This window comes from Lagopus muta, chromosome 1 (genome assembly GCF_023343835.1).
Source record: "Lagopus muta isolate bLagMut1 chromosome 1, bLagMut1 primary, whole genome shotgun sequence".
NCBI lineage: Eukaryota > Metazoa > Chordata > Aves > Galliformes > Phasianidae > Lagopus > Lagopus muta.
This window is the reverse complement of record NC_064433.1, coordinates 39,955,802-39,968,250: the sequence shown is the minus strand read 5'-3', so window position 1 is coordinate 39,968,250 and position 12,449 is coordinate 39,955,802.

The window sequence follows — 12,449 nt, the reverse complement described above, 5'->3', positions numbered from 1 at the left end:
TTTTGAAAATATTTAAAACTTGAAGTTGTAAATAAGCTATTGTTCCACTTCTAATACTAATAATTCTCAGCGATAAGAGTTTCGCATTTTGGTTTCCTACCAAGTACTCTTTTATTTTGAGCATGAAGTCCTCTCATTTGAGGAAATTTCTTTATTCTTCTAAAATAATAATGTCTAGGAGTGATTATGCAGTAGAAATTATTGTTAGAAAATTTTGTGTATAAGAAGGGTAGAAATTATTCTGGTTTTCTTTCAGTTAATGAATCATGAAATCCCAGTTCTAAATAAAAGCGCAATAAAGAAGAAAATGATCATGTGCACTGCAAGATCTTTTTGCATTATTTTAATTCATCTTTTATTTTGTTTTGGTACACTAGGTTTGATAAACGTCTTTTCAAAAAACAAGCAAGACCAGAACAATGAGAGCTAAGTGAGGGAAAAGTTGGTGAGCTCTCTAATGGGCACTTGAGACCCTATGTATTCCTCTCAGTTTCCTATTTTAGAACTAGCTGGAGTCAGCAGATCCTAGTGCAGTGCACGTCCTCCACTCTGAACCTGCAACCTCCAGTCTATTTCCAAAGTTGCAGGAACTCTGAGGATTGCAAGAGAGAAAAGGGAAATGACTGGAGTGCTATGTCCAGGTCTGGGGCCCCCAGACAAGAAAGACTTGGAGCTCTTTGGAACGGGTCCACAAAGGGCCACTAAGATGATCAGAGGGCTGGAGCACCTCTCCAAGAAGAAAGGTGGAGGGAACTGGGCTTTTTTAGCTTGGACAAGAGAAGGTTCTGGGGAGACTTCATTGTGGCCTTCCAATATTTGAAGGAAGTATATAATCAAGTGGGGGAACAACAGGTTACAAGGGTGCATAGTGATAGAGCAAGGGGGAATGGGTTTAAACTGAGACAAGGGAGGTATAGGTTTGGATATTGGGAAAAAACATATTACACAGAGGGTGATGGCACACTGGAACAGGTTTCCCAAGGAGGCTGTGGATGCCCCATCCCTGGAGGCACTCAAGGCCAGGCTGGATGTGGCTCTGGGCAGCCTGGTCTAGTCATTGGTGACACTGCACATAGCAGGGGGAGTTGAAACAGGTGATCACTATGATAATTATTTTTCAACCCAGGCCATTCTATGATTCTATGATATATATATCATAGAAATAAATATGTTTGGGGTTCATAGATTATTAGCTTCTCCTCTTATTATTCAGTGATTCCCAATTCTACATTTTATGAAGTTATCTGAAACACATAACATATGTAAGTATTTTAGATGAAACGTTTTGTATGTCAGCCATTTCATAGACTTTGTACTACATGGCAAACAGACATGCCTATAAACATTAAACCTGAAAAATCTTGTTATTACAGGTAGTAAAAGTATACAGGTAACTGAAAGATTGTAAAAAGCATAATAGTACAATGAAAAATAAAGGCTAATGAACACAAAAATAATATATGTTTATCAAACACACATTTACATTTTCATTCTAGAATACTGTAGTGGAAATGCTAAGTTACAGTTTGAAGCAGTGACAGAGCACCTGGTGGGAAGGCAGGGCCAACCCAGGGGAGCTCAGGTTCATGCAATGACCTTGAGTGACCAAGAGGGATAAAGCCAGGATCCATCCCTTCTCAGACTCATTTAAGTGTTGGCAGTGGAGGCAAGGGTATTTTTCTGGAGGTCTTTGCATACCTCAGGTATTCTGAAGGTAAGTAGTGGCTTTCCTTTATTTCTGCGACCACAGCTGTTGCATTTGAGCAGACCCTCATTTGCTCTAGCCTGGGACTTTGTTGCTCTGCTGTCATTGCTGAGCTTTTCATTGCATTATACCTGGCACCTTAATAGTGAACTTAACTAGTGAACTCTAGAACACAATAATAAAAATTGTAGTATCTCAGTGTAAGAAATGATTAGGAGTTGTCACAACTAGATGAACAGTGACTTTCTTAAGATGAATTTGTAATCCTCAGTTTCCTTCATACTGTTCATTAAAATATATTTAACTGTTTCAGTCTAGTGATTCCTTTCTGTTCTGCAGGAATCTCTGCGGAATACCGATGGTGTCTTGAGATGTCAGTGGGAATAGAGGCAACTACTATGCTGATGTTCATGAGAAGTGAAGTGACAGAGGGTGAATGATTAGTATTGGCAGAAGTGCTTTTGGTGTCCTTCAGCATGTTGCCTGTTGCTGACCTACACTGTAGCTTTCTGGAATAAAACTCGATAAAGTGGTGCCAGACATTGTCTCCTGTTATTTCTGAATAATGCATTGCACACTGTGGAAATGAATGGTAAAATGGGTGGGGGAGGGAGAGGGAGAAACCAAACAAAAACTACCCACCAACAAAGCTTCATTCCGCTTTCAAACTGGTGCCACATCAGGTTATTTCCACAAACTGCAAAAGAAGAGGACCTTGTTGTAAAGCATTGAGATGTGACTCAGAAAACATGGGTGAAGTTTCTTATTTGGCAGATTTTGTGTGACCTTAAAAAAGACACATAATCTTAATGTATCATCTTCAACTTATTACCTAAATAAAAATAATACTGTAACTTGTTTAAAATAAAGCTTATGTAAAGATAAGCTCACTGTCTTTTCAAAAGATTCTGTACAACAACAAAGGAGTGTGCAGTCATGTCATTAACATGAGACCTAATTCTCTGACCTTCCACAAAATAACTTTGCATTTGGTGGCTTCATTATGAACTGAACATAAAAAAACTGAACGTGCAGTGCTGCACAGGTAGAGAAATGCTGGAATCCAAAGGTTTGTGAAAAGAGGATGGACCTGGCTGTATTGGATATCATTTGACTCTTCAGTTGATACTGGATTCCTAGTAGCTTTCAGATCCATAGCAGTCTTAGAATCAAAGCGAAGTCCTACAACAGAGAGAAAGTGTAGAATGAGGAGAATGAAGGAACCTGTGAGATGCTCTGTGACAATGGGCTGAGTAGGATGGAGGTGTTACATTTACACTGCTCACAGCATCACTCTTCTAGAGAAGGCAGCAGCACTCCCTTTCCTTCATCGCTTTCTGCTTGCTCGGCTAAGTATGTATTCCACAGGCTTTTGAGCTTGCCATTCCCTGTGCACTTCTTTAACATAAAACATCCCCCACGTGTGCAACAAAATCTGCACATAACTAACACATTTGGAGCTGCTGTTCTGCATATCTTGTTAGTGTATTCTCATCCTTCTCCAAAAACAATTGCTGCATTTTGTTGCTGTGAACATAGACGCTATTGCTGCAGACAATTGAAGGATATATCAGAAAAAAATGTTATATGGTATGGATACAACCATAGTTCTACCACTCTCTGTCAAACATTACCTTTTTCTTTCTTCTGGAAACAACCTGTGAGATGACTGAGGTGAAATTTAAAGTAAGCACGATACTGGTGAGATAAACTGCTCTGCATACATAGCAGTTTGGGATGCACCCATGAGGCTCAGCAGGGAGTTGATGGCAAAGCAGTAGCTCTACTTTGCTATCCCTAGCATAGCTATGGGAAAGAGAAGATAATTAGATGAGTTCCTTCAGTCAGGTAACTCAGAAATCAGGAAATCTTATTTTGTCCCTGAACAGCAGGAAGTGCATGTTCAATGAACACGTTAGAAAAAAAACATTTTCTCCAGTACTATCAAGAAATATTGATTAATGATTGTATATTCTACAGCTCATACAACTATTCTTTTTAACAATTGTAGTTATTTATCAGATATTTCACTATTGTGACACGATTAAAACAAAACATACCAAAAATGTAGCTCATCTTATGTTCATTTCTGTGAAGCGTTCTTTATCTAAACATGTGATCTCTATCTAAATATATGATCTTTCTGTCAAAAGATTTTTACTTTATCTAATCTGATTGAGATAGCTTTACCAGATGTCTTTGTTTTTTAGTTAATTCTTTTTGAAAAGCGCTAGCTAGAAACATATTAAATGTATATGATTGTATTTTCAGCTTATAGTTTTGAATCGCTTGCAAATATATTATTTTGCCTCAGATGTCATTGTCTTGAGACTAGCATTTAAACTGAAAAAGGATTATATCAACTTGTTTCATTTTGGGGGGGCGAGGGGGAGCACAGTTGTATAAGATGTCCCAGTGTATCTCTTTAATGAGTTCGGGAGAGATTATAAGTATTTTCTCTAATGTAACTGAAATTTTCTTAGATGCTTGGTTTTCTAAGAAGGTGATGATATGCAAAAAGTTAGGAGAAGAAGAAAAAAGGCTATTCCTTTTATCTCCAAGCTGCTTTCCTGGAAACAAATTTGATCTTCTCTGTGCTTGACTTCTTAGGTAAATTATTTCCGCTCCTTGATTAGATGGGTGTGATTGCATTCTGTTGGGTTTTTTTCACATTGACAAGTAGTGGCTCCTAGGAGAATTTCATCTGATCTCCCCTGATAGAAAATCTGGCAGTAAGGGAAGATGAAAAGCCTTAAAGCTGCAAACATTCATTTCAGATAGGAAGAACTGGCTGTTGTTAAGCAAGATGGGGGAAACTCAGAATGATTTTAACCATGTAATGTCACGTAATTCAGAAACTTAGCTTAAGTTTTGTTCTAAGTAGACCTTCATTTTCCTAGGAAAAACTACATCACATAAACCTTTATCAGTAAGTTAAAAATATAAAGTTTATTTTTTACATGAGAAAATGTTTAATATACTAATTGCCCCCAGTGAGCATTCCTTAAAACTGAGATAGGAGTCTTAGTGAAGATGTAATTAGTTTTCTTGTGAAGATCTTGGGAAAATCTTTATTTATATCTGTGCCTGGTGAGGTTTTCCAGGGATTACTTGGTTGCAATGGTCTCCATTTTTCTGAAGCCTGGCTCCACATCATGCTATTTTCTTCTTCAGTTTCAGGGAATTTTTTTGCAGCAATTGCTTCCAAAGGCTGTGTTTCTGACTTCATTCATTTTTAATGATATTTAACAATAGACTAGTAATAAACTGTGTGGATCTTCCTTTGACCTCATGGTCTGATGTAAGTCATGGAAGCCCATTCTGTTACAGAATCACACTGATTTCATTGCTGTCTGCTTTTTCAACTTGAACTAAGATTATATCTTTTCCATTCAATTAAAATAAATAGAAAAATATTGGTATTGGTAATGATGGGCACATCAAATTATACGTCATAATATGCAGTATTGAATTTTTTTTCCAATTGTAGTCAGGAAGAAATACGAGAATTATAATGAGAAAAACAGCATGGTAACAAAATGAGGGCGATAAAAATACTTAGATCTAAGATTTTCTTTTATAGGCTTGGTTTTCCAATACAAAGCATAAAAATTACAACAACTTTTCTTCTCATTTCTCCTTTAAGATAGAATTTCTTTTTAAGACTTGGCAGAAATTTTTACTTTCAGTTTTTTCCCCCACAAGCTTTGTATCTTTGGTCACTGCTGTTGGAAAGCATATCATTAAGCGTAACACAGCTCTTCTTCTCTGCCTACCATGGTTACATCTTACCTTTGCTATTTGAAACTTAAATATATGAAGGTTGTGTTTCCTCCTGAAGAATGACTTGTTTGTGATAGAGAACAGGTGGAGTTTCAATAACATATTTCCTTGGGTACACAGCACTCTATGGGAATCAACATTGTTTCTCAATTAGCCTTCATATTCTATTCATTCCCAGATGCCCCTGTCATTTTGTTTAGGGGCTAATGTGAAATATAAGCATGATTTACTGTCTGGGGCTTATACTATATGAATATGTTCAGAATGAGTACGGGAAATGGACTGAGATTTTTTTAAAGACAGATTACTCATCATGGAGGTATTGTCCGTTAAAAGATAAAGGTGGATGTTTTCAGCATCACAAGCTCATCATAAATCACATCTGAAAGCTAATTTAGCCATGTAATTAAAACTCATGTAATTTTTGCACCCCCATGAAATCAAAGTATTGGTTCCTAATTCCTGCCATGTGTGTACTTTCTTGCTTAACTGTAAGCCTGAGAGTGAATCAGTGTGTGCCATGCTTTTTGAGACAAATTCTTTATTTCTCAACTGAAATTGAATAATACAAAATGCATGTTCCTATTTCTGGAAAGTTGGAATGAGAAAATCTTCATGGCAGAAGTGAAATGAGATTTAAACAGAAATGCAACAAAGTGCTACTAGGTTACTGCATGATCTGAAGTCATGAAAATAACTACATTCTTAAGACATTTTAGTGCACAGTCTGTTCAAGAAAGATCTTAGAGTTGCATAGTAATAGAAGAAGACTTCTGGACTGTTCAGAAGAAACTAATTTCCCTAGGAAGACTAAAGTTTAGTCTTAAAGTTTAAAGACTTAAGCATAGAGTTTATGATTATTTATTCACAACTAAATTAGCTGTGTAAGAGAGGATGTTAATACAGTAACATTTGCAATCACATGCATGTATGCACATGCATGCAGACATGCTCTAATTTCTGTCTGGTTGTACAACTAAATATTGAATAATTCTTCAGTTGATTTTCTTTACCTAAAAGCCACTTAAATCTCATTGGGCAGTAAGCCCATGAAAGCAGCTGTTCCTAGAGATATCTGAAATGAGGCTGATACTGGAATTAAATTGCAGATAGGTCTCCTAATTTTCCTGTTATAAATAAAAAAAAAAAAAGTAATTATTTTATTTCAAAATAATATAAAAACAATCGAGAGCTATGAATAATAACCACAAATGAGCCTGCTCATTTACAAAGAAATAAAATGCATAATTATCATATAGATATGAATCTGGAAATTAGTGTTTCACTTTGTAACCTGTGCTCAGACTCAAATACAAAAGCTGAACCACCACACTTAGAAATCTCTTTCATTCAGAATAATCTCAAACAAGCCTTGGAGAGTTAACACGCCCTAATTTGCAGTTCTGTTTTGAAAAACAGCAGAAGCAACTGGACCATGGCATAAATTATCAAGGGAAGTGGTCATGGCAACATCACTTCAGAGAGTGAAGACTGTGACATTAGCAAGGCTGGCTTAATGAACTGCTGCGCCAAATTTAGGTCAGGTTCCATTGTAGGGATATTTGAATTCTCTAATCCCGAGACTGAAGACTTCAGTTTCTATCACACCCGTCTCTATCCTCCCTTTTCCAAAGCTTTCTTTCCTTGATTCTCAGGCTTTTTTTCCAGCTAGAGTGGGACTCCATGATGGAGTGGCCATGGCTCTCCCCGTGGGCTCCCTGGATGCTAATGCAGCCTCCAGTGCCAGGAGGAGTCCTTGATTTGCCCACTGAGAAAACATGTACAACCCTCAGGAGCACAGCAGCCTCACAGCCTGTGCAATCAAACAGCTGAAGCAGATGGAACAGTACATCTATTCTCCTCAAAAAGAAAAAGAAACAAAAAAAAAGAAAAGGTAAGAAAGACCTATCTTGGCAAATAAAGAGCAGCCACACTACATTCCTTAGCAAATCCTTGGCCTGTTCTGCCCCAGGGGTTTGGCCTGGGCACTGTTCTAGCTGTTCTGGTTGTCACCAGTGCAGTGCCAGGGGGCATATTCACAACTAAATACTGTAGGTGATCACGGAAAAATGACTGCTTCTACAGTACGCTTTGTTTAATTTGTGTTGACCTAGACACATAAGGAGTTAGCCCTTCTGTGCTCTTCTGGTTTTGTTACCTCACAGATGTTTTCCTATGTTTGCTTTTGCATTGCTGTCCTCAATGTCTAATGAATTGTTGGGCTTTTTAAGTTTTATATTTTGAGTCTGGAGGAGTGGTATGTGCAGCTGTAAATACGTAGGGTTAACAATCTCGGGGTTAATTTTCAGGATATATATCCACACACCTGGATGCACCCCATGCCAGAGGTGAATGTGTTCACACTGAATGTAATGAATACGTTAAACCTGCTTCTAAAACTTTACCTACCTCTATATCTTACCTACCTGTATATCTTTCCTTGGACAGAAAACACCTCAAAGAAGAAAATATTATCACTAATTTTTTTTTTTTCTTAATCATTGATCTGAGATTGTAGTGGTAGAACCAAGGGTAATGCCTTTAAACTAAAAGAGGGGAGATTTAAATTAAATATTATGAAGAAATTCTGTACTATATTGGTGGTGAGGCATCAGAACAGAACATGCCCAAATAAGTTGTGGACTCCCCCTACCTGGAAGTGTTCGAGGTCAGGCTGGATGGGGCTCAACTTCTCCATTGATTTGAAGTTTACTTCCTACAATACAGTATTTCTAAATTGGCTACATGATTACTCTTGCTGTCAGGTTTCATAATAAGTATTAACAATTTCATTTCTTCTAAGTTTCCTTAATTTAAACTTTATAAATGCAAGATGTTCTAAAAAATAAAAAATTCATTAATTTGTGACACTGCAAACAGCTTTCAACTGCAGTAGCTAACTCCGAAGCAAGCTATATGAGAAAGAAATTTCTTTCACTGAGTAGAAATTTACTCATGCACAATTCTAAATCTTAACCCAATTTATTATATTGGTATATATTAATTATATAACCCTATTTAATTCACAGACATGCTATCATAAAAATCTCTTTTATGCTTGTTAACCTGTGATTACTGTTACTATTGTGATTTCTCTCTATCTCTTCATGTGTCTAATAAGATTTCAAAATTCTAGCTCAAATTTCTATAAAGATAATAAAAAATTGATTTTTTTTTTCCCATGGTCATGTGACATTCTAAACTGGTTTGAGCATTATCCCACTCTCTTTGAAAGTTTTACCATCCCCCAGGACAGGTGTACTTCTTGGGAAGGAGTGCAAAACAACGGCTTTACCTAGGAGAGACACATAAAACGGCACTGGGGAGACCTCATTGTGGCCTTCCAATATTTGAAGGAGGCATACAGTCAAGAGGGAGAATGACTGTTTATATGGGTGGATAGATAGGACAAGGGGGAATGGTTTTAAACTGAGACAAGAGAGGTTTAGGTTGGATATTAGGAAAAAAAATTCACACAGAGGATGTTGACACACTGGAACAGGTTGCCCAAGGAGGCTGTGGATGCCCCATCCCTGGAGGCATTCAAGTCCAGGCTGGATGTGGCTCTGGGCAGCCTGGTCTGGTGGTTGGCAATCCTGCACATAGCAGGAGGTTGGAACAAGATGATCATTGTGGTCCTTCAAAACCTCATATCTTGCTCAGAGGAATTTCAGTATTTTCCATTAGCAATGTGAAACAATGAACAAGCTGAGCTTCTCAGACTTGGTTCTTGTTTCAGCATCGAAAGTGGTGTGAATGAAGTTTTTTTTTGAATTAGAATCCAGGCTCATTATCATAACAGTGGGGTGTGGGATTGCTAGCAGTTCTGTTAATAAGCACATTTATGCAGAGCATTGCCTACCAAAAGCCTTCTACCTTGTGCAGCCCTCATAGCCAAGGCATACTAACAGACAACTGAAATAGCACAATGACAACTGTAAATACTGTGTAGCTGAACAGAAAGGAAGGCAAAGTCTAGAAAATAAATACTTGAAGTCTTCAATGTATGCCATGTGATCTATTTTTGTCATAAGAATAATGTCCTTTTAATTTCAGTCAAAAGCAGCATATATTTTAGCTGTGTAGCAGATCAAATCAAGGAAATATATGCTCACTCTTGTATGATTAAATCTGTGTTTTGAAAGAATTATGTCACTTCACATTTATGTATTATTTTTATAATTTGACTGAATATTACTGATAATGAGACAAAGTAAACACAAGCAATGGTCCTGATGAAACTTTACCTAGGACTATATAAAAAAATGACTTACAAATCAACTTTTTGTTATATCATCAACCTACTGTGAAGTTTCACTAAAGCAAGAAATCATTCCCTAGTCCACATTATTTTGCAGAAATTTGTTATATTCTTGTTTACATTTCTACATTCATCTATTCAAAACAGTTAAAAACAAAGTAAGGGGGTTGTGTGTGTCATTATTATTCAGTTTAAAGCATTTTATTTCCAGAGAATAAAGTGAGAAACATACCTATGTAAGTATAATATAAAGACATGACTTACCACTTGAGTAGGGATCTGAATTTGTGCTTTGGCAGAATTTTGTAAACATGTATCATCTCATAGTTGTTGTAAGCAACTTAGCTAATTACATTAAAGTCATCCTTGCTATCTTCTTAAGTAGTTAGCATCTTCCAATCCTGATACACTTGTCCTGTAGGACTGCGGCTTCTTTTCATAATCAGGAAATGATGCAAGAGCAAACTAACGTTATCAAAATTCTAGTCAGTTTGAGAGATTTCTACATTTCATAATAGTTGAATAGTATTTCTCTGACACTCGTGCTATATTATTGTTGGTTGGGAACAGTTCTAGGCATGCTTATTGACCAGTGATCCATTTTGGTTCGTACAATTTCAATGGAATATATTTTATTTGAAATAACAAGCAAAAAAGAACATTTCTTTTTTTGTTTCTTTTTTGCTCATTACTAAAACTTATATTTTATAAATGAGAATGTTTTTCCTTAAAGAGTGTTTAAGTATGTTTATATAGAGTCTTATGTGTGCATTACATTTTACAAGAATATAAAATTTGAAAGTGTTCTAGTGGTGTGAAACAGTAACAGACTTGTTTTTTATGCTTATACAATAAAGTTGTTTGTCTCAAGCAGTGTAAGCAAGGAAGCCTGTACTTAAGGATGCCTACTAGTTTCCATTAAAAGACTCATTCTGTAATTACTTTTAATCTTGTCAAAGTTAATGTACCGCTCAGATTGAAATATTCCATGCTATGCCTACTGAACAAGAAACTGCTGAGGAAATATCAGTTAAAATACTTCAGCCATTTCCCAGGAAGAGCATAGGGAAAATATTTTGATTACTTATGTTAACAAAATTTATACTGCAATGATTTTTTTAATTGTCACATCATCTTATTTTATTAAGTATAATAAAATAATCATAAATTATTATTTACATCAATGTTCACTCAAACTTGGCCAACTGATAAACCATGAAAAACTTACAATATGTGTTCTACTGTGTTTGCAGTGGCCCACTCTCAGCTTATTTGTATGTACTAGCTTGGACTGGGAATAAAGAATAAGCGTAGGCTGTGGACAAAGTAATGGAGGGATCCCAACAGGGGGGATGCAGGAAGTAGCCCATTCTAGAAAGTCTAAAAGTACCTCTGCTTGGCCTTGAAGAGGCCACTGTTGACTGCTGTTGGAATCCACTCTGCATTCATTTACCACAAAGAAGTAAGAAGAGCTGGAGATGGAGGGCTATAGCAGGTTACCACTGGAATGGGAAGAGAGAATTGCTGGTGAACACGTGATGATAACGGTGTGAGGATAAGGATGGATCTGACACCAAATTCCTTGAAGGTGCCTTTGCCTTTTTGTTGGGGTCCTTTGTCATCTTCTTTATCTCCTCCTTTCTCCTCTATGCACATTCATTCCCAAGAGGCTGTACAAAACTGGCGCTTTTGTATACAGAAGGACTGATAATCTGGGGAAGGAGGAAGAGATCGACACAAGTGGCTCCAGTCAGGGAAGGTATAAGAAAGCATTCAAGACCTGACTAAATTTTATTGTGCCCTCCTGAGAACTATCATGACCATTTGTCTCAATTGCTTTGGAGCACCAGGGATCAGCGGGTTGCTGCTGATAGGGTCTACCACCTCCAAAAGGAGGGGCATGCTGAATGCCAAGAGCTTAGTCAGCCAAAGTAAAGGGAGAAGAGTTGGATATCTTGGAAATGAAAAGAGGATTTTGAAGGAGGTAGGAGCATAGTAGGTGGAGAAAAAGATGCTATGGTAATTTGGAGATTAAGACAGGGAGAGAAGAAGGAAGGCCTAAGCAGAAGGAATATGAAGAAAAGACATTAAAGTGATGCTGGAGGTATAGAGACAGGAGGATTAAAAGGCTGAAAGGGAGATAGACTAGGGTACTGTTAGGGAGAGAAACCCCAAAATAGAGCTTTTACAGGAACACAGCAGTTTCCTTCAACGCTCTGAAATGGCTGGAGAAGATGGAGGAAAAAAGAAGCATCTGAGAATGCAGACAGCCCCAGAGTTTTGTACTCATGTATAAGCATGAGACACACTCACAGAGTATGTTAAACAAATTAACCATACAACATGTAAATATGTGATCGTGAGCACAGTCACTCATTCATACAAGATCTAAAGCTTATTAAGTATGAAAAGTATTTAAGAATGAAAAGAAGTAAGGAAATAATGACCAGGGCAATAAGAGATTAATGATAATAACAGGTTAGTGCTTTGAGTATTTCTATTGCATTCATTCAAGAGAACAGTGAAAAAGAAGGGAAAAAATAAAATGAATGGGAACCACTGAATATTTTTTGTGAGAAGCTGGACAGCTGATTTAAACCAGTATGTTGGGATGTGAGCCTTGGGAATATTGTAACTGTTTTGCTGAAAATAACAAGGAGCTCTGCTTCCAACTTATACAAAATGCAAAAAAAAAAAAGC